This window comes from Oncorhynchus mykiss, chromosome 18, assembly GCF_057628025.1.
Source record: "Oncorhynchus mykiss isolate SJ-2025 chromosome 18, ASM5762802v1, whole genome shotgun sequence".
Taxonomy (NCBI): Eukaryota; Metazoa; Chordata; class Actinopteri; order Salmoniformes; family Salmonidae; genus Oncorhynchus; species Oncorhynchus mykiss.
In genome coordinates, this window is record NC_143039.1 from 34,989,958 (window position 1) to 35,014,403 (window position 24,446).

Sequence of the window (24,446 nt, forward strand, 5' to 3'; positions counted from 1 at the left end):
GTGTGTGTGTGTGTGTGTGTGTGTGTGTGTGTGGTAAGGTTGGGCGATTGTGTACAAGCCTACTTCGCCCGATTGCGATCCTCGATAGTCGATCGCTATCGGGGCTACTGCCGCTGCTCAATTATTTAAAAAAATGCTTATCTCTTACAGATTGTTCATCTGGATTTGTTCAAAAAGTGTCAGAAGTGCACCACAATAGTCTCCAATCTCACAGTTCATGGAGACCCGTGTAGAGCAGTACAGCATTAATCATCCACGGCAGAAAGCTCTCAACAAAGAAATACTGTCCAACCTGGTTATCGATTGCAACTGGCCTCTGTCTATTGTGGGAAACAAGCGTTTCCATCACTTTCTGTCAGTGGTTGCCAGTAAGTACAGCCCAGTGTGTCGCACACCATTGACATCAAAAGTAGAGAACCTCGCTACAGAGAGACGTTCAAAACTGAAAACTCAGTTGAGCAACACCGACCATGTTTCAGTCACAGTGGACATTTGGTCCGACCGAAAGATGAGGGGGTTCCTTGGTGTCACTGTGCACTGTACGGAGAAAGATGGAGAGAGGATACAGCTCTAGTCCAATCTCTTGGCCTGTGTCCGCTTCAAAAGCCCACACACGGCCGAAAGAATCAGTGCGCAATTTGAGCCCATATGTGATGAGTACAGCATTGAAGATAAATTGGACTATATCATTAGTGACAATGCTGCCAACATGAGAAAAGCATTCACGGTGTGCTTCCCCATTGAACAAGAAGATGAAGTACATGACGAAGATCACCTTGATGGCCCAGGGCTCTGGAATGACCTAACCCTGGAAGACCAGCAAACAGTGGATGCTGCTATTGCAAAAAAAACAGCGCTTGCAATGTTTTGCCCACACTCTCCAGCTGGTGGTGGGAGATGGCTTGAAAGAAACAAAAGTGATAACTCCTTCTCTTTCAAAGTTATCGAAAATCAGCTCACTGCTGCATACAAGCACAACATACAAAGAGGTGTTTGAGGCTGATTTTGGGGAAAGAGGCATCCCTGCCGCTGTCAACACAAGATGGAACTCAACACTGAGACAAATGAAGGCAGTTATCCAATGTGACCATCTAAAGCTAAGTCATGTTCTTGAAAAGGCTGGGCACAAGGAGTTGTTGTTCACAGTACGGGAGTTGAATAAGTTGAAGGAGTTGGTGGACATCCGGAAGCCATTTGGAGAAGCAACAGATATGACTCAGGGGGAGAAGATAGTCACAATCAGTTCTGTTGTTCCCTCGGTCCTGTCCCTGAATCACCACCTGGAGCAGCGGAAGCCTCAAGTCCATTTCCTGAGCGGCCTGGTCAGAAGTCTCCAGGCATCCCCGAACAAAATATTTATTGTAATCTTCATCTATGTGAAAATGGCCAGGACACAAGATGGAATCGCTACCCCCTTTTCAGATCCAGTCTACCTCAAAGCAGCTGCCTTGGATCCGGCTTTTTCTCTGATGTGGGTGGAGCACCATGTGCTGGTCAAGGAGGAGGTCAAGTAGGAGGTGGCACAAAGACTGAAAGGTCAATATTATTGAGTTTAATGTAACTTTTTCTCATAATTGAATCCAATTGACTGCAACAATAATACTTTTTCAGTGTAACCCACTGCATCACCAATACTTTAATACCGGCCTTTCTGCCATGCTTTTACATGTTTTGCCAGAACTGATTCTGCAAGATGCTGCAGGGACTGAGCAAGCTGTGCCTCTTGTTAATGAGGAAGAGCGAGAGGACCATAGTCTTGGACAAGAAGAAGGGCTGTTTGCAGCATACTGTAAGGAGGCAGAAGAAAGCTGTTGGGACCACTCCAGCACTACAGCTAAGTGACTACCATGACATTTGTGAAGGACAGAATTCCCTCTTGTTCTGGGCAATGAACAGGAAGGCTCTTCCTTCACTGTCCCGAGTGGCCATCAGGGTCTTGGCAGTGCCTGCCTCCAGTGCTCCGGTGGAGCGTGTCTTCATCCATACTGCGTCCTCATCGTGCACAAATGACTGACAGACTTTGAATTTGGTATTTTGCAAATGCAATGCATCATAGGGCCCTGAGATAAGAGGGAAAAAATGAAACTGTTTAGGCATTACACACACACACACACACACACACACACACACACACACACACACACACACACACACACACACACACACACACACACACACACACACACACACACACACACACACACACACACACACACACGTAGTCTCCATGTTCAGGTTTTATCTCCCATCTGTATTTTTTTCTCAGACATTCAGGCCAGTGTTCAAATTGCAGGCCTACTTGAGGTTCAGTAACAGTTGTTTTGAAGCACCTTTTAATAAATGATTGTAACTTTATGTCAGGATTGTGTCAGGTGTCTAGAGTATATATGGAGAGAGCGACAGAGAGCACTACAATATTTTGTTTTTGCTGTCATATTGATGTGTCTTTCTCGTGGCTACCCATGTATTTCCATGGAGATATAAAGTTTATTTGGAAAGAAATAAATATATATATTTTTAAAACCATTCATGATTTGCTTGAATTTAATATACTAACTCTTCCTCTTGTTAAAAATATTAAATTGAATTACATTTGGTGAAGATCACATTATGACTTGTTTAGGACTCGAAACTCAAAGTTTAGGACTTGAGACTTGACTTGGGACTTGTCGGTCTTGACTTGAGGCTTGACTTGGGACTTGAGTGCTAAGAATTGAGACTTACATGTGACTTGTAAAACAATGACTTGGTCCCACGTCTGTATTTTATATTTGAGATTCTTCAAATAGCCACCATTTGCCTTGATGACAGCTTTGCACACTCTTGGCATTCTCTCAACCAGCTTCATGAGGTAGTCGCCTGAAATGCATTTCAATTAACAGGTGTACCTTCTTAAAAGTTCATTTGTGGAATTTCTTTCCTTCTTGATGCATTTGAGCCAATCAGTTGTGTTGTGACAAGGTAGGGGGTATACAGAAGATAGCCCTATTTGGTCCATATTAGTCCATATTATGGCAAGTAGAGCTCAAATAATCAAAAAGTCCATCATTACTTTAAGACCTGTTTGTTTACTACATTGTTTACTACATGGTCCCATATGTGTTATTTCATAGTTTTGATGTTGAAAATAGCAAAAATAAATAAAACCCCTTGATTGAGTAGGTGTTCTAAAACTTTTGACCGGTAGTGTTTACATACAGCATGTATAAGCTGGATGTAGAAGCCTAAGTGTTGTTGTCCATTAGTTTACTCCAATTAGGGGAGGGATGGTAGGGTTAGGGGAAAATAATAAAGGAAAATATATTTAAAAATTATATACAGTGGGGCAAAAAAGAATTTAGTCAGCCACCAATTGTGCAAGTTCTCCCACTTAAAAAGATGAGAGAGGCCTGTAATTTTCATCATATGTACACTTCAACTATGACAGACAAAATGAGAAAAAAAATCCAGAAAATTATATTGTAGGATTTTTAATGAATTTATTTGCAAATTATGGTGGAAAATAAGTATTTGGTCAATAACAAAAGTTTATCTCAATACTTTGTTATATACCATTTGTTGGCAATGACAGAGGTCAAACGTTTTCTGTAAGCCTTCACAAGGTTTTCACACACTGTTGCTGGTATTTTGGCCCATTCGTCCATGCAGATCTCCTCTAGAGCCGTGGTGTTTTGGGGCTGTTGCTGGGAAACACGGACTTTCAACTCCCTCCAAAGATTTTCTATGGGGTTGAGATCTGGAGACTGGCTAGGCCACTCCAGGACCTTGAAATGCTTCTTACGAAGCCACTCCTTCGTTGCCTGGGCGGTGTGTTTGGCATCATTGTCATGCTGAAAGACCCAGCCACGATTCATCTTCAATGCCCTTGCTGATGGAAGGAGGTTTTCACTCAAAATTTCACGATACATGGCCCCATTCATTCTTTCCTTTACACGGATCAGTCATCCTGGTCCCTTTGCAGAAAAACAGCCCCAAAGCATGATGTTTCCACCCCCATGCTTCACAGTAGGTATGGTGTTGGATGCAACTCAGCATTTTTTGTCCTCCAAACACGACGAGTTGAGTCTTTACCAAAAAAGTTATATTTTGGTTTCATCTGACCATATGACATTCTCCCAATCTTCTTCTGGATCATCCAAATGCTCTCTAGCAAACTTCAGACGGGCCTGGACATGTACTGGCTTAAGCAGGGCGACACGTCTGGCACTGCAGGATTTGAGTCCCTGGCGGCGTAGTGTGTTACTGATGGTAGGCTTTGTTACTTTGGTCCCAGCTCTCTGCAGGTCATTCCCTAGGTCCCCCTGTGTGGTTCTGGGATTTTTGCTCACCGTTCTTGTGATCAGTTTGACCCCACGGGGTGAGATCTTGCGTGGAGCCCCAGAGCGAGGGAGATTATCAGTGGTCTTGTATGTCTTCCATTTCCTAATAATTGCTCCCACAGTTGATTTCTTCAAACCAAGCTGCTTACCTATTGCAGATTCAGTCTTCCCAGCCTGGTGCAGGTCTACAAGTTTGTTTCTGGTGTCCTTTGACAGCTCTTTGGTCTTGACCAGAGTGGGGTTTAGAGTGTGACTGTTTGAGGTTGTGGACAGGTGTCTTTTATACTGATAACAAGTTCAAACAGGTGCCATTAATACAGGTAACGAGTGGAGGACAGAGGAGCCTCTTAAAGAAGAAGTTACAGGTCTGTGGGAGCCAGAAATCTTGCTTGTTTGTAGGTGACCAAATACTTATTTTCCACCATAATTTGCAAATAAATTCATTAAAAATTCTACAATATGATTTTCTGGATTTTTTTTCTCATTTTGTCTGTCACAGTTGAAGTGTACCTATGATAAATTACAGGCCTCTCTCATCTTTTTAAGTGGGAGAAAAGGCTCTGGAGCAACGAACCACCCTTGCTGTCTCTGCCTGGCCGGTTCCCCTCTTTCCACTGGGATTCTCTGCCTCTAACCCTATTACAGGGGCTGAGTCACTGGCTTTACTGGGGCTCTCTCATGCCGTCCCTGGAGGAGGTGCGTCACCTGAGTGGGTTGAGTCACTGATGTGGTCATCCTGCCTGGGTTGGCGCCCCCCCCCCCCCCCCCCCCCTTAAGTTGTGCCGTGGCGGAGGTCTTTGTGGGCTATACTCAGCCTTGTCTCAGGATGGTAAGTTGGTGGTTGAAGATATCCCTCTAGTGGTGTGGGGGCTGTGCTTTGGCAAAGTGGGTGGGGTTATATCCTTCCTGTTTGGCCCTGTCCGGGGGTGTCCTCGGAGTGGGCCACAGTGTCTCCTGACCCCTCCTGTCTCAGCCTCCAGTATTTATGCTGCAGTAGTTTATGTGTCGGGGGGCTAGGGTCAGTTTGTTATATCTGGAGTACTTCTCCTGTCCTATTCGGTGTCCTGTGTGAATCTAAGTGTGCGTTCTCTAATTCTCTCCTTCTCTCTTTCTCTCTCTCGGAGGACCTGAGCCCTAGGACCATGCCCCAGGACTACCTGACATGATGACTCCTTGCTGTCCCCAGTCCACCTGGCTGTGCTGCTGCTCCAGTTTCAACTGTTCTGCCTTATTATTATTCGACCATGCTGATCATTTATGAACATTTGAACATCTTGGCCATGTTCTGTTATAATCTCCACCCGGCACAGCCAGAAGAGGACTGGCCATCCCACATATGCTCTCTCTAATTCTCTCTTTCTTTCTCTCTCTCGGAGGACCTGAGCCCTAGGACCATGCCCCAGGAATACCTGACATGATGACTCCTTGCTGTCCCCAGTCCACCTGACTGTGCTGCTGCTCCAGTTTCAACTATTCTGCCTTATTATTATTGGACCATGCTGGTCATTTATGAACATTTGAACATCTTGACCATGTTTTGTTATAATCTCCACCCGGCACAGCCAGAAGAGGACTGGCCACCCCACATAGCCTGGTTCCTCTCTAGGTTTCTTCCTAGGTTTTGGCCTTTCTAGGGAGTTTTTCCTAGCCACCGTGCTTCTTCACCTGCATTGCTTGCTGTTTGGGGTTTTAGGCTGGGTTTCTGTACAGCACTTTGAGATATCAGCTGATGTACGAAGGGCTATATAAAATAAATTTGATTGATTGATTGAGAACTTGCACAATTGGTGGCTGACTAAATACTTTTTTGCCCCACTGTATTTTATATAATTGATATATTTACCCAGAAAATATGGGGGACTGGAAATGATACAGACAATTACATTGATGGAAGCCACAATCTATCTGCAATATTAAAGCTGATCTACCCCCTAAAAAAATAGATATAAAGATTTGATATTAAGATATATAATAATAATAATAATACAGAGACAGAAATACAGAAAGAGACAGGGGAGAGATGGATGGGAAGGGAGATAGCTGTGTCTGAGTGGGTGTGTGTTCTGATTCTGTACTCTGACTGAGATGTCTCTCCAGACAGTGCACTATTTCTGTCATCCTACTCAGTTTCCCAGCTGTAATCGAAAGCCTAGCAGCCTGCTGTGATTTTATGCTCCAGGCAAGCTGCTCCCAGACCCTTATTTTACACCAATAAGAGCTCAACACACTCCCACAGTAACACAAAGACGTGCCTCATTGAGTTGTTCCTGTTTTAGAAACAATCCTCTTTAGAAAGAGCATTAATAATCAGACGGTTATGTTATGTTTTTGAGACCATGTGGCTATTTCATCCATTTAATAACTGATTCCACAGGTACTGCCTTTGGACAAACTAAAGCCAGGATTCAATTCAAGGAGCATTATAGATCATTTACGCTTCAGCCGACCTGCGCAGTGTTTACCATGAATGTGATCTCTGCGAACATTAGGGAAAAGGCCTTTAAAAGGTGCATTGTCGGTTGAATAGTGTGCTGCACTGCAACGCCTCGCATTGAATCTCAGCCCAAGTGGCGGATCAAAAACAGTCATTGGTCGAAAACAAATTAAGCTCTTCCTGGAGCAGACATACAGTGGACCATTTGTTTGTTTTTTATAAAGAATGTCTGCCCTGTACAGCCACCTGATTTAGAACCACACACACACACACACACACACACACACACACACACACACACACACACACACACACACACACACACACACACACACACACACACACACACACACACACACACACACACACACACACAGAGCTCTTCATTCATTACACAGTACCATACTCAAAAGCAACCAAATGAAAACCACTTTAACCACTCGCACAACTTATGAGACTCCAAGACCCTGTTCATCAAAGCAGCATGTAAAATATGAATTCACAGTGAATCAAATCTTTATACAACAGTCAATACTTTGCCAATGAAATGACAATTGACATGAGGATGTCATCCATGACTACTAGGATACATACTGTCAACAAAACATCAAGCCAGCAAACCACAACAACAAATCTCAAAACGCCGTCATTTGGGACAGTAAGCAAAGAAACTGCAGTCATGAGTCTCAATTGAAAGCAAATTGCAAAAGCATAAAGCAAAATCTATTGAGTGTTCCTTTAAAACGCTTTCGGCTCCAGATAAAATTCCTGGGATTCCTCGCTGTCTGGCCTGGGTGCATCCCATTTGTGGGACTGTGAACGCTGAAAAGACCAACAACAAGGCAGGAGGACACAAAAAAACTGCCCTTCCCTGTTCCTTAAAGGGTTCATCTGGGATTCAAAGAACAACAAAGCGGCAACACCACCTTTTTTGGTAAACAGCTGAGGGATGGGGCTGGATGGCCAGTCCTTGCATCCATAGCCCCGTCTAGGAATTTGAGAATGGTTGCATTTCTCCAGCCCCATCCCTCAGCTGTTGGCCAAAAAAAGTGGTGGGTTAAGGCTTTGTTGTTTAAATCCTAGATTGCACTTTTAAAGAATGGCATATGGCCACAATGGACATTCTGTTATGAGCTCCAGGACATTGGGGTGAGTAGGTCTATCTATATCACACAGAGGGTGAGTATGGTGTACAGTATACACAGCCATTACTGTTTGGCATGGTGTCAAGTTTTAATGTCACGTGCACAAGTACAGTGAAATGCCTTTCTTGCAAGCTCCAAAACCAACCAATACAGTACTCAGTATCAATGTAGCACAAATAGCATAAGGTAGAACAAAAACGCAACATCAAATTACAAAAAAAGAAATAAGAAGAACACAGGAATGGTAAGAAGATATACACAGGGTCAGTTCCAATACCAAATGTACAATGTGCAAAGATACTGGAGGGATAGAGGTAGATATATATATATAGGGGTAAGGTGACTAGGCATCAGGATATACACAAATAATGGCGAAAAGTATTTGGACACCTGCTCGTCGAACATCTCATTCCAAAATCATCTCATTCCACCTTTGCTGTTATAACAGCCTGCACTTTTCTTGAAAGGCTTTCCAATACTATGTTGGAACATTGCTGAGGGGACTTTCTTCCATTCATCCACAAGAGCGTTAGTCAGGTCAGGCACTGATTTTGGGCGATTAGGCCTGGCTCGCAGTCGGTCTTCAACTTCATTCCAAAGATATTCGATGGGGTAGAGATCAGGGCTCTGCGCAGTCCAGTTAAGTTCTTCCACACCAATCTCGACAACCATTTCTGTATGGACCTCGCTTTGTGCACTGGGGCGTTGTCATGCTGAAACAGGAAAGGGCCTTCCCCAAACTGTTGCCACAAAGATGGAAGCACAAAATCATCTAGAATGTCATCGTATGCTGTAGTTTTAGGATATTCCTTTACTGGAACTAAGGGGCTTAGCCCAAACCAGGAAAAACAGCCCCAGACCATTTCTTCCCCACCAAACTTTACAGTTGGCACTATGCATTGGGGCAGGTAGCGTTCTCCTGGCATCTGCCAAACCCAGATTTGTCCATTGGACTGCCTGATGGTGAACCGTGATTCATCACTCCAGAGAACAGAGTCCAATGGCGGTGAGCTGTACACCACTCCAACCGACACTTGGCATTGCGCATGATGATCTTAGGCTTGTGTGCGGCTGCTCGACCATGGAAACCGTATCCCGACAAACAGTTTGTGTGCTGACGTTGCTTCCAGAGGCAGTCTGGAACTGGTAGTGAGTGTTGGAACCGAGAACAGACGATTTTTACGCGCTACACGCTTCAACACTCGCCGGCCCCGTTCTGTGAGCTTGTGCGGCCTACAACTTCACGGCCGAGCCGTTGTTGCTCCTAGATGTTTCCACTTCACAATGACAACACTTACAGTTGACCGGGGCAGGTCTAGCAGGGAAGAAATTTGACGAACAAACTTGTTGGAAAGGTGGCATCCTATGACGGTGCCACGTTGAAAGTCACTGAGCTCTCCAGTACGGGCCATTCTTCTTTCACTGTTTATCTATGGAGATTGCATGGCTATGTGCTCGATTTCATGCACCTGTCAGCAACGGGTGTGGCTGAAATAGCTGAATCAACTAATTTGAAGTAGTGTCCACATACCTTTGTATATACGTTGTAGTGTATGATAAATCAAAATCAAATCAAATCAAATCAAATGTTATTTGTCACATACACATGGTTAGCAGATGTTAATGCGAGTGTAGCGAAATGCTTGTGCTTCTAGTTTCGACAATGCAGTAATAACCAACAAGTAATCTAACTAACAATTCCAAAACTACTGTCTTGTACACAGTGTAAGGGGATAAAGAATATGTACATAAGGATATATGAATGAGTGATGGTACAGAGCAGCATAGGCAAGATACAGTAGATGGTATCGAGTACAGTATATACATATGAGATGAGTATGTAAACAAAGTGGCATAGTTAAAGTGGCTAGTGATACATGTATTACATAAGGATACAGTCGATGGTATAGAGTACAGTATATACGTATGCATATGAGATGAATAATGTAGGGTAAGTAACATTATATAAGGTAGCATTGTTTAAAGTGGCTAGTGATATATTTACATCATTTCCCATCAATTCCCATTATTAAAGTGGCTGGAGTTGAGTCAGTGTGTGCATGTGTGTAGAGTCTATGGCTTGGGTTGCTGGAGTCTTTAACGATTTTCTGTGACTTCCTTTCACACCGCGTGATGTAGAGGCCCTGGGTGGCAGGGAGCTCAGCCCCAGTGATGTACTGGGCTGTCCACACCACCCACTGCAGCGCCATGCGATCGAGGGCGGTGCTGTTGCTAAGCAGTGAAGCAGTCAGTCAAGATGCTCTCAATGATGTAGATATATAACTTTTTGTAGATTTAAGGGCCCATGCCAAACCTTTTTTATGCTGATGGTTATTAGTAGCAGATGTATCAACTTCGGCTGTGATTGGGAGTCCCATAGGGCGGCGCACAATTGGCCCAGCGTCGTCCGGGTTTGGCCGGGTTAGGCTGTCATTGTAAATAAGAATTTATTCTTAACTGACTTGCCAAGTTAAATATGGGTTACATTTTCTTTTTTCTTTTTTCATAAATAGAAATAGCCTACCAAACTTGCTAACTGCCTGGTACTCAGCACTATATTGTCCCTCTAATAACTCTAATCAAAAATCGAATCAAACACTTCATGAGTGCCCATGAGCTCATGTTGTGCAACATTTCGATAGGGTATGCAATTGCGTGAGAAAACAGAGTGATGACTTCTATTAAAAAGAGGATCCCATCAGCTTTCTTGGCCTACTATATTTATTTAGCAACTTTCCTAATATTAATCACATTGCTTCTCTTTCCAACAGGAGTACGTACAGTGGCTGTCGAAAGTATTCACCCCCCTTGGCATTTTTCCTATTTTGTTGCCTTACATCCTGGAATTAAAATAGATTTTTGTGGGGTTTGTATCATTTCATTTACACAACATGCCTACCACTTTGAAGATGCAAAATATTTTGTATTGGGAAACAAACAAGAAATAAGACAAAAAAACTGAACTTGAGCGTGCATAACTACTCAGCCCCCCTCCAAAGTCAATACTTTATAGAGCCACCTTTTGCAGCAATTACAGCTGCAAGTCTCTTGGGGTATGTCTCTATAAGCTTGGCACATCTAGCCACTGGGATTTATGCCCATTCTTCAAGGCAAAACTGCTCCAGCTCCTTCAAGTTGGATGTGTTCCGCTGGTGTACAGCCATCTTTAAGTCATACCACAGATTCTCAATTGGATTGAGGTCTGGGCTTTGACAAGGCCATTCCAAGACATGTACATTTTTCCCATTAAACCACTCAAGTGTTGCTTTAGCAGTATGCTTAGGGTCATTGTTCTGCTGGAAGGTGAACCTCCATCCCAGTCTCAAATCTCTGGAAAACTGAAACAGGTTTCCCTCAAGAATTTCTCTGTATTTAGCATCTTCCATCATTCCTTAAATGCTGACAAATTTCCCAGTCCCTGCTGATGAAAAACATCCCCACAGCATGATGCTACCACCACCATGCTTCACTGTGGGGATGGTGTTCTTGGGGTGATGAGATGTGTTGCGCCAGACATAGCGTTTTCCTTGATGGACAAAAAGCTGACCAGAGTACCTTCTTCCATATGTTTGGGGAGTCTCCCATATGCCTTTTGGCGAACACCAAACATGTTCGCTTATTTTTTGCAGCTCCTTTAGGGTAATCTTTGGTCTCTTTGTTGCCTCTCTGATTAATGCCCTCCTTGCCTGGTCCGTGAGTTTTGGTGGGCGGCCCTCTCTTGGCAGGTTTGTTGTGGTGCCATATTCTTTCCATTTTTTAGTTATGGATTTAATGGTGCTCTGTGGGATGTCCAAAGTTTCTGATATTTTTTTTCTGTACTTCTTCACAACTTTGTTCCTGACCTGTTTGGCGAGCTCCTTGGTCTTCACGGTGCCGCTTGCTTAGTGGTGTTTCAGACATTGGGGACACTTAGATTGCACACAGGTGGACTTTATTTAACTAATTATGTGACTTATGAAGGTAAATGGTTGCACCAGATCTTACTTAGGGGCTTCATAGTAAAGGGGGTGAATACATATGTAAGCACCACTTTTCCATTTATTATTTTTTTGAATTTTTTGAACCAAGTTTTTTTTTCTTCAATTCACTTCACCAATTTGGACTATTTTGTGTATGTCCATTACATGAAATCCCAATAAAAATTCATTTAAATTACAGGTTGTAATGCAACAAAATAGGAAAAACGCCAAGGGGGATGAATACTTTTGCAAGGCACTGTATATATAGCCTACCTAGCTGGCATTAAAATTAACCATGGGAAAAGCATTCTCCAATCACAATTTTCAAGACAGGTGCATGATAATGGTTCATTCTAAATCAAAACAAATTTCACACATATATTATTTAGTGTATGTACATACAAGTACATGTACATACAACATTTGACTATCACTTGCGAATGATTTATTATCACTTGTGAATGATGCCCAGCATAAGGCAAGAAACAGCGCATGTCTTTTTTTGCGACTTTTTCAAACCATAGTCGCACACCTCATGCAGCCTAGCCGAAAGGCCTATATGTATTCAGTGGCCAAAGAACTTCTTAAAATGAAGCACATTAATCCGCTTTACCACATAAATAGAGCCTAACTGGCATATATGCGCAGTGCGTGAGTTTCAAGTTTGGGGAAGATCATTTTCACTATAAAAATACACCTTTCTAATAAAAGCATTACATGCATGATCACATTTGCGGTCAACTTTGATAAGGGTGTTTTCCTGCTAATGTAACATTCACGCTTATAGCCTACTGCCAAGTGTGCATTGCTGCGCTTATAATTTGAAGAAATCGCCTCACGTTCTGATCTGTTGCATGAGGCCTCATTGCTTAAATGTGTATTTTTTTATGCTAGTAGTTGAATTAATTTGGGATTTATCACATCCCACAATTGTCCCAGACTATGTTTGGAATATTTATTTCTCGCACAGAATAGAATAGGTTGACCTTTGTACTATGGGGGATAGTAGATTGACAAAGGCTAGAGCTTTTGCTGTTTGTTAGGCCTACTCATCTGGCTGACAAAAAGTAAATGTGGACAGTTCTTCCATTATCTTCACTATGCACCTTGGATTAGATAAGGATGTGAGAAAGTTGCGTCCCCGATGTGCCTGTCTTCACTTGTGGCCTGTAAGGAAGACCCGATCACCTGACAGAGAGCCATGTGAGTGAGAGGTCCTTCGGCGCATGGAGCTGGGAGAAGGGAATTATAATTATTATATATAATTATTATATTCCGTCACTGCTACATGCCACAAAAGGCATGGATTTCTTTAGGAGGCATTACAGCCACACAAAGGGCATACCGCCAGGAAATTCAAGGTATTATCAAGTGCTTGTCAAATTGTGAATGAGAGACTGATCAAGTGTGTACAGCCTGCGCAACATTCATGCCATTCATGCAACAGTCACATGCATACAGACTGTATTCAAAATAAAAACATATAGCCCAACGTTTGTATCACAACTAAAGTTACAAGTAAATTAAGCATATAGTAGTACCTGTTTCTTTGTTAACCAATCAACACAGAATAGTCGCATGTACACACTCCCTCAAATCGTTAGGAAAAAATATCCTTTCTATTTTATTGTATTATTGTATTATTGTATTCTTCAAACTACAATTAAAATAATGTCACAGAATTCATTCTACTAAATTAACTAGTGTAGCCCACAGCCATATGGCATAGTCAGATCAGAACCTTACATAAGGACAACTCAGAGTATGCTATTCTGTTATGGATTTACTGTGATGAGGCTATATTACATGGATTTAATAGACTTTGTAAAATGTATCAGTGAGGTTGGTAGGTTATGCATGGACGCCAGGAGATCCTAAATGTGTGTAATACCCTGTTAAAACATGTATTTAGAACTATGGTTTGATAGTAATAATAATATGTGGATGTATATTTTGTATACCATGTACAGTGCCTTGCGAAAGTATTCGGCCCCCTTGAACTTTGCGAACTTTTGCCACATTTCAGGCTTCAAACATAAAGATATAAAACTGTATTTTTTTGTGAAGAATCAACAACAAGTGGGACACAATCATGAAGTGGAACGACATTTATTGGATATTTCAAACTTTTTTAACAAATCAAAAACTGAAAAACTGGGCGTGCAAAATTATTCAGCCCCCTTAAGTTAAAACTTTGTAGCGCCACCTTTTGCTGCGATTACAGCTGTAAGTTGCTTGGGGTATGTCTCTATCAGTTTTGCACATCGAGAGACTGAAATTTTTTCCCATTCCTCCTTGCAAAACAGCTCGAGCTCAGTGAGGTTGGATGGAGAGCATTTGTGAACAGCACTTTTCAGTTCTTTCCACAGATTCTCGATTGGATTCAGGTCTGGACTTTGACTTGGCCATTCTAACACCTGGATATGTTTATTTTTTAACCATTCCATTGTAGATTTTGCTTTATGCTTTGGATCATTGTCTTGTTGGAAGACAAATCTCCGTCCCAGTCTCAGGTCTTTTGCAGACTCCATCAGGGTTTCTTCCAGAATGGTCCTGTATTTGGCTCCATCCATCTTCCCATCAATTTTAACCATCTTCCCTGTCACTGCTGAAGAAAAGCAGGCCCAAACCATGATGCTGCCACCATGTTTGACAGTGGGGATGGTGTGTTCAGCTGTGTTGCTTTTACGCCAAACAAAACGTTTTGCATTGTTGCCAAAAAGTTCAATTTTGGTTTCATCTGACCAGAGCACCTTCTTCCACATGTTTGGTGTGTCTCCCAGGTGGCTTGTGGCAAACTTTAAACGACACTTTTTATGGATATCTTTAAGAAATGGCTTTCTTCTTGCCACTCTTCCATAAAGGCCAGATTTGTGCAATATACGACTGATTGTTGTCCTATGGACAGAGTCTCCCACCTCAGCTGTAGATCTCTGCAGTTCATCCAGAGTGATCATGGGCCTCTTGGCTGCATCTCTGATCAGTCTTCTCCTTGTATGAGCTGAAAGTTTAGAGGGACGGCCAGGTCTTGGTAGATTTGCAGTGGTCTGATACTCCTTCCATTTCAATATTATCGCTTGCACAGTGCTCCTTGGGATGTTTAAAGCTTGGGAAATATTTTTGTATCCAAATCCGACTTTAACCTTCTTCACAACAGTATCTCGGACCTGCCTGGTGTGTTCCTTGTTCTTCATGATGCTCTCTGCGCTTTTAACGGACCTCTGAGACTATCACAGTGCAGGTGCATTTATACGGAGACTTGATTACACACAGGTGGATTGTATTTATCATCGTTAGTCATTTAGGTCAACATTGGATCATTCAGAGATCCTCACTGAACTTCTGGAGAGAGTTTGCTGCACTGAAAGTAAAGGGGCTGAATAATTTTGCACACCCAATTTTTCAGTTTTTGATTTGTTAAAAAAGTTTGAAATATCCAATAAATGTCGTTCCACTTCATGATTGTGTCCCACTTGTTGTTGATTCTTCACAAAAAATACAGTTTTATATCTTTATGTTTGAAGCCTGAAATGTGGCAAAAGGTCGCAAAGTTCAAGGGGACCGAATACTTTCGCAAGGCACTGTATCCTCACCACCTGGGGTCAGTCTGTCAGGAATTCCAGATCCAATTGCTTGCAGAGGGAAATGTTCAGTCCCAAGGTCCTAAGCTTGGTGACGAGCTTGGAGGGGACAATGGTGTATAACGCTGAGTTGTAGTCAATTAACCGTATTTTCACATAGTTATTCCTTTTATCTTAGTTGGTGAGGGCAGTGTGGAGTGCAATTAAGATTGCATCGTCTATCGATCTGTTGGGGCGGTATGCAAACTGGAGTGGGTCTAGGGTGTCTGGGATTATGGCGTTGATGGCGTTGATGTGTGCCATAACCAGCCTTTCAAAGCGTTTCAATGATTACAGATGTGGGTGCTACAGTAATTGTGGCATGAAGCCTTTTTGGGAACAGGAATGATGGTAGTCATTTTAAGACGTGGGGATTACAGACTGGGACAACGAGAGGTTGAAAATTACAGTGAATATACCTGCCAGCTGATCTGCGCATGCTCTGAGAAAATTCCCCGGAATACCATCCGGCCCCGGGGCCTTGAAAGTGTTGACCTAATTAAAAACTTTACTCACGTCGGCCTCGGAGAGCGAGATCACCCAGTCTTCTTGGTCAGTGGGGACCCTCATGCACGGTACGGTGTCGTTATTGTCAAAGCATGCATAAAATGCATTGAGTTGTCTAGAAAACAGACATTGTTGAGCAGATCATGGCTGGGTATTCCTTTTTAATCCATAATGGACTGTAGCCCCTGCCATATGTTGGGGACGCCGAGCCTGTGTAGTATGGTTCCACCTTATTCCTATATTGTCCTTTTGCTGGTTTGATGACTCTGCGGAAGTTATAGCGGGACTTCTTGTACTTGTTCCTGTCCTCAGCCATAGCCTCAGGACTGTCTGGTAGCCCTGTCCTTTAGTTTAGCACCAAGCTCTGTGTTAATCAAGGGTTTTTGATTGGGGAAGCAGCAAACCTTCACCGTGGGGACAACGTCCCCGATGCATTTCCTTTTGAAGCCAGTGACGGAGGTGTTTAGCTCGTCATTGTTATCGGCGGAGTCTCTGAACATATTCCAGTCAGTGCTAGCAAAGCAGTCCTGTAGCATAATCTCTGATTCTGATGACCATTTCTCAACAGAGCGAGTCACGGGTACTTCCTTTTTGACCTTCTGCTTGTAAAGGAAGCAGGAGTACGGAGTCATGATCTGATTTGCCGAATGGCAGACAAGGGAGGGCCTTATATGTTTGCTTGTGGGTAGAGTAACAGTGGTCTTGGACTTTAACGCCCCAAGTGGCAAAGGAGACGTGTTGATGGAAGTTGGGCATTATGTGTCGTAATAACATGGAATTCAAATCGGCAGCGACAAGATAGACAGTCTCCAGATGTATGTTTTCCGGCTTGTTTATAGTCTTCAATTAGGGCTTCACTCTGGCCTCTGTTGGAGGAGTGTGTAGGTGATACAGTGGGGAGAACAAGTATTTGATACATTGCCAATTTTGCAGGTTTTCCTACTTACAAAGCATGTAGAGGTTGTCGTGGCAGATAGGTACACTTCAACTGTGAGAGACGGAATCTAAAACAAAAATTCAGAAAATCACATTGTATGATTTTTAAGTAATTCATTTGCATTTTATTGCATGACATAAGTATTTGATCACCTACCAACCAGTAAGAATTCCGGCTTTCACAGACCTGTTAGTTTTTCTTTAAGAAGCCCTCCTGTTCTCCACTCATTAGCTGTATTAACTGCACCTGTTTGAACTCGTTACCTGTATACACACTCAATCAAACAGACTCCAACCTCTCCACAATGGCCAAGATCAGAGAGCTGTGTAAGGACATCAGGGATAAAATTGTAGACCTGCACAAGGCTGGGATGGGCTACAGGACAATAGGCAAGCAGCTTGGAGAGAAGGCAACAACTGTTGGCGCAATTATTAGAAAATGGAAGAAGTTCAAGATGATGGTCAATCACCCTCGGTCTGGGGCTCCATGCAAGATCTCACCTCGTGGGGCATCAATGATCATGAGGAAGGTGAAGGATCAATGATCATGAGGAAGGTGAAGGATCAGCCCAGAACTACACGGCAGGACCTGGTCAATGACCTGAAGAGAGCTGGGACCAAAGTGTAAAAAAAAACATTAGTAACACACTACGCTGTCATGGATTAAAATCCTGCAGCGCACGGAAAGTCCCCCTGCTCAAGCCAACGCATGTCCAGGCCCGTCTGAAGTTTGCCAATGACCATCTGGATGATCCAGAGGAGGAATGGGAGAAGGTCATGTGGTCTGATGAGACAAAAATAGAGCTTTTTTTAAACTCCACTCGCCGTGTTTGGAGGAAGAAGTAGGATGAGTACAACTCCAAGAACAGCATCCCAACCATGAAGCATGGAGGTGGAAACATCATTCTTTGGGGATGCTTTTCTGCAAAGGGGACAGGATGACTGCACCGTATTGAGGGGAGGATGTATGGGGCCATGTATCGCGAGATCTTGGCCAACAACTTCCTTCCCTCAGTAAGAGCATTGAAGATAGGTCGTGGCTGGGTTTTCCAGCATGACATCGACCCGAAACACACAGCCAGGGCAAATAAGGAGTGGCTCCGTAAGAAGCATCTAAAGGTCCTGGAGTGGCCTAGCCAGACTCCAGACCTGAACCCAATAGAACATTTTTGGAGGGAGCTGAAAGTCCGTATTGCCCAGCGACAGCCCCGAAACCTGAAGGATCTGGAGAAGGTCTGTATGGAGGAGTGGGCCAAAATCCCTGCCGCAGTGTGTGCAAACATGGTCAAGAACTACAGGAAATGTATGATCTCTGTAATTGCAAACTTTGGTTTCTGTACCAAATATTAAGTTCTGCTTTTCTGATGTATCAAATACTTATGTCATGCAATAAAATGCTAGTTAATTACTTAAAAATCATGCAATGTGATTTTCTGGATTTTTGTTTTAGATTCCGTCTCTCACAGTTTAAGTGTACCTATGATAAAAATTACAGACCTCTACATGCTTTGTAAGTGGGAAAACCTGTAAAATCGGCAGTGTATCAAATACTTGTTCTCCCCACTGTATGCACATCCCACATTTCTCCACCAGTGCTGGGCCAAGAAAGCTAGCCCCCCAGCCTGCCCATGACCCTGGGCCTCTCTTTGCAGCTGCTGCCCGGGGGCCTCTTTCCCCCAACTACACCCCTCAGCTCCTGGCCCTGGAGACTCTCTCTCCCACTCTCTCCACCTCTCTCACCCCCCCCCCCCTGCCTCCCAGACAGACAGAGCTCCTGCTCTGGGGAGGATCTGGGGACACTACCGCCACATGGGATCAAGTAACCGGTGGCCCCTCGTGTTGCCGGGACTACACAGAGGGCCAGTGGACATGCACTATAAGATTTACTGAGTCAGACACTAGGAGGCATGCAGGAAAAAGTGTGAACAATGACACACCCAGCCACATAACAAATTCAATGCAGAAACAGACAAAAAGAGACTCTCAGACATAGAGACAGACATGTTGTCATGTTGATGCACTCTGCACACCTGGTGTAGCTCAGAAAACCAATCAAAATGTGTTAAACCTTTTTTTAAATTAGGCAATATTCAACGCTGCATGTTTGGGTGTGTGTGTGCCCCAGGCCCAGTTTCCTGCCCATGGACTGACTGGTCTGAATGATTTAGCCCTGTGTGTTTATGGGTGCTGGCCACTCTCAAATTAAACAGCCTTGACAGCTCACCTTTCGTGTGTGTGTGTGTGTTTTAGATGCATGTTAGTGTGTTAGCGAGAGTGTGTGTGTGTCATGAGAGAGGGTAAGAGAGCAAGGGATGTATCCTGGACCTAAATATATGGCCTGTCCTCTCCTCCCAGACACACATGCATACCCACAACCACAACCTGTTTCTATATCTTATGTTTCACCAAGTCGTGGCTGAACGATTATATGGATAATATAGAGTTGGCTGGGTTTTTGGTGCATCGGCAAGACAGAACAGCTACCTCCCGTAAGACGAGGGGTGTTGGTCTGTGTCTATTTGTCAATAACATCTGGAGCGCAAAATCTAATATCAAAGATATTACACATTATTTACCAACAGTTTTCATCTATATTTTTCATAGCCAAATGGAGGGCAAGGGAGTCTATTTACCACTACAAACCGATGGCACTAAGACCGCACTCAACAAGATGGATAATGCCAAAAAACTAACAAAAACAAGAAAAAGCTCATCCAGAGGGGCCTGCTCCTAGTGGTCGGGGACTTTAATGCTGGAAAACTTAAATTTGTTTTACCTCATTTCTACCAGCATGTCACATGTGCAACCAGAGTGAAACTCTAGACCGCCTTTACTCCACACACAGAGACACATACAAAACTCTCCCTTGCCCTCTATTTGGCAAATCTGACCATAATTCTATCCTCCTGATTCCTGCTTACAAGCAAAAACTAAAGCAGGAAGCACCAGTGACTCGCTCATTACGGAAGTGGTCAGATGACGCAGATGGTAAGCTACAGGACTGTTTTGCTAGCACAGACTGGAATATGTTCCGGGATTCTTCCGATGGCATTGAGGAGTACACCACATCAGTCACCGGCTTCATCAATAAATGTATTGATGACGTCGTCCCCATACGTACATACTCCAACCAGAATCCATGGATTACAGGGAACATCCACACTGAGCTAAAGGGTAGACCTGCCACTTTCAAGGAGCTGGACTCTAACCCAGACGCTGAAAATAAATCCTGCTATGCCCTCTGACGAACCATCTAACAGGCAAAGCATCCATATAGGAATAAGATTGAAACATACTACACCAGCTCTGCTGCTCATCGGATGTGGCAGGGCTTTCAAACTATTACGGACTACAAAAGGAAGCCCACACGCGAGCTGCCCAGTGACACGAGCCTACCAGACAAGCAAAATGACTTCTATGTGCACTTCGAGGCAAGCAACCCTGAAGCATGCATGAGAGCACCAGCTGTGTGATCACGCTCTCCTTAGCAGATGTGAGTAAGACAGGTCAACATTCACAAGGCCACAGGGCCAGATGGATTACCAGGACGTGTACTCAGAGCATGCACTGACCAACTGGCAAGTGTCTTCACTGACATTATTCAACCTGTCCCTGACCGAGTCTGTAATACCTACATGTTTCAAGCAGACCACCCAAGAACACCAAGGTAACCTGCCTAAATGACTACCAACCCGTGTCACTCACGTCTGTTGACATGAAGGGCTTTGAAAGGCTGGTCATGGCTCACATCAACACCATCATCCCAGAAACCCTACACTCACTCCAATTCCCATACTGCCCCAACAGATCCACAGATGACGCAATCCTTATTGCACTCCACACTGCCCTTTCCCAACTGGACAAAATGAACACCTACATGAGAATGCTGTTCATTGACTACAGCTCAGCGTTCAACACCATAGTACCCTTTAAGCTCATCACTAAGCTAAGAACCCTGAGACTTAACACCTCCCTCTGCAACTGGATCCTGGACTTCCTAGCGGGCTGCCCCCAGGTGGTAAGAGTAGGCAACAACTGATCTGCCAAACTGATCCTCAACACGGGGGCCCCTCGGTGGTGCGTGCTTAGTCCCCGTCTGTACTCCCTGTTCAACCACGACTGCGTGGCCAAGAATGACTCCAACACCATCATTGAGTTTTCCGACAACGCAACAGTGGTAGGTCTGATCACCGACAACGATGAGACAGCCTATAGGGAGGAGGTCAGATACCTGGCAGTGTGGTGCCAGGATAACAACCTCTCCCTCAATGTGAGCAAGACAAAGGAGATGATCGTGGACTACAGAAAAAGGAGGGCCGAGCACGACCCCATTCACATCAACGAGGCTGTAGTGGAACAGGTCGAGAGCTTCAAGCTCCTTGATGTCCACATCACCAACAAACTAGATCCCCTCCCGTGTCTGGGAGACCCATAAGGTGGCCAACAATTGGTCCAGCATCGTCCGGGTTATGGGAGGGTTTGGCCAGCCGGGATTTCCTTGTCCCATCGCGCTCCACCGACTCCTTTGGTGGGCCAGGCGCTTGCAGGCTGACTTCGGTCACTAGTTGTATGGTGTTTCCTCTGACACATTGGTGCGGCTTGCTTCCGTGTTAAGCATGAGGTGTGTCAAGAAACAGTGCGGCTTGGCAGGGTCGTTTTTGGAAGACGCATGGCTCTGGACCTTCGCCTCTCCCGAGTCCGTACGGGAGATGCAGTGATGGGACAAGACTGTAACTACCTATTGGATATCACGAAATTGGGGAGATAAATGGGTAAAAAAAAATATACAAACTGCATTGTTGGTTTAGGGCTTGTAAGTAAGCATTTCTCGTTGTATTCTGCGCATGTGACAAATACAATTTGATTTGTTAGAACACAAACGTGTCTGCAACTGTGTAGGCCTACAGTATAAAGTGTCCAGTTGTGTGCTTTAACATCTGAATTGTAACATGTTCCACCTCTGTGCCCCCCCGACTGACAGGGCATCCCCCTCTGTGTTCAGTAGCTGTGAACATCTCTGTCACACACAGTCCTCCCGCAGGGTGTACCCCTGTCATTCTAGGTGTGAGATCGCTGTCAACTGACAGACACACAGACACACAGACAGACAGACAGACAGACAGACAGACAGAGAGAGATTGAAGTAAACTAATTAAATCTATTTTCCTGTCTGTTTCTTGGAACGACTGAGGCATATTCTGCACAGCAGGGCTGTGTTCATAAGGGCATGCAACTCAAAACGTTTTAAACATTTTTCAATTGTGAACAGAACTCCCACCCTGTTTCAGTCGGTTTTCTTCCATTTGATGCCTAGTGAACACATCCCAAATCTTCCACAGCTGGGGAGAGAGACAAAGGAGCTTGTCGAGCGTCGAGTGGTTAATCTACCATCACCCTTCGAGGACACCACCACTACCAGACCACCAATCATGTGTCTCCGTCCCGCCCTCCTCACACGGACAGTGTGAGACTGGACCCCACCTCTGGACCTGGGAAACCCCTCCCTGTTATTCAGCACATTTGATTATATAATGTCCCTGGAAGCATTGAGGCTACCTAAGCTTCTCTCTCTCTCTCTGTGAGTGGTCCTTACCACTTTTGTCAGGGTTCTCATAAAAACCTAAAAGAAAAGTTTTCTATTTACAGTCACCAGGTTCTTGTTCGAATCACACACAGCATGTTACCCGAGTAGTAGGTAAAGCCAAGCACTGTTACCCAAGATACTGCTTTTAAATGACAAATGAGCTACAAATAATGTCATGTACATAAGGTACTTTTGTATTATAATATGCCTACATACCATGGCTGGGATAGACTATGGGTCGGATTAAAGAAAGCTCTGGTCAATCAAATCCTCTCTCTCTCTCCCCCATCTTTCTATCTCCTCTCCCTCTCTCTCGCCCCACCTCTCTCTCTCTCTCTCTCTCTCTCTCGCTCTCTCTGGAGTCATCCGTATTCCAGAGCCTTTGAGTAAACCCCCACCCCCTCCACTCCCTGCGTTGCCACGGGAACGGCAAGAGACAGGTTCACGTGTCATCTTCCTTCAGATTCCTCCTGGCTCTGGTGTGGATTTATATTCATGCACAGCAGCAGCCCCGTATACAACACAGAGACACACACAATACACACTCTCACACACAGGCGTTCCTATCATTTTTTTACAATTATCTTCACAGATATACACACATCTAACACACACGCGCGCATACACGCGCACACACACACATTGATTATGGTCAGAAATAGCCATGGGCTCTTCCTAGTGTTACGATCGTGTTCCTGGTGCACAGACACAACTAGAGGGACAGACATATCCAGCCCCGACCTAATCACAGCTACATGATTAAGTAATGACTGTCTCCCCCTCCCTCTCTGTCGCTGTAGCCAACTCTAAATATAGGCAGGTGGGTACACTACTTCCTGGGTTCTTATTGCTCTCGCCTTCAGATAATTATGTTTAATTACCCTCTCCACTAATTTGATGTGATGATCTCTCTCCGTCTCTGTGCATTTCTTCGATGACACTCCACCATCCATACAGTGTCTAGCGCTATTGCTCTCTCTCTTCATCTCTCTGTCTCCTATTGTTTCTCCTGCAATTTCAGAACCATTTGCAGGGATAACCATCTCGAGACAGACAAAGTTTTTTTTGTTGTGTGCTCATTTTCAGTAGGTAAAGAGGAGAGTGGCTATGTAGACAGTGGCATTGCTCTCTCGCTGTTGATAGAATACTAACCAGGCTCTCAGGGCTTATAAGAAGAGAGAGAGAGAGAGAGAGAGAGAGAGAGAGAGATGGGTGAGAGATGGGTGGGTGGGTGGGGGTGAGAATGGACAGGAAGCTGAAGCATATTCCAGTCATCCATACCTCCAGGTTTGCTATAATAAGCTAAACCCAGGCATTGGCAGGCAGATATTTTTCTTGATGGACATACCTTTACATAAGCGCACACACAACAAAAAAACACACTCAGAAATTAACACACACCACCAACCCAGAAACACCACACTGCTGCTGAACATTTTGGCCTGAGAGAGAGAGAGAGAGAGAGAGAGAGAGAGAGAGAGAGAGAGAGAGAGAGAGAGAGAGAGAGAGAGAGAGAGAGAGAGAGAGAGAGAGAGAGAGAGAGAGAGAGAGAGAGAGAGAGAGAGAGAGAGAGAGAGAGAGAGAGAGAGAGAGAGAGAGAGAGAGAGAGAGAGAGAGAGAGAGAGAGCAAGCACCTGGCCTCACCCTCTAGAATTTCACCTTTATTTAACCAGGTAGGCCAGTTGAGAACAAGTTCTCATTTACAACTGCGACCTGGCCAAGATAAAGCAAAGCAGTGCGACAAAAACAACAACACAGAGTTACACATAAACAAACGTACAGTCAATAACACAAAAGAAAAGAAAAATGTACAGTGTGTGCAAATGTAGAAGACTAGGGAGATAGGCAATAAATAGGCCATAGAGGCGAAAATAATTACAATTTAGCATTAATACTGGAGTGATAGATGTGCAGATGTTGATGTGCAAGTAGAGATACTGGG

At 44.1% G+C, this 24,446-nt stretch overlaps 1 protein-coding gene and 1 pseudogene across 11 annotated transcripts in view; one reads left to right on the forward strand and one right to left on the reverse strand.

Moving 5' to 3' along the window:
* The window catches only part of LOC110495938 (B-cell CLL/lymphoma 9 protein), a 108,458-nt gene that overhangs the window by 64,502 nt on the left and 19,510 nt on the right, over positions 1 to 24,446 (reverse strand). The gene's annotated exons all lie outside the window — the stretch shown is intronic.
* On the forward strand, positions 710 to 2,090 carry LOC149975485 (uncharacterized; annotated as a pseudogene).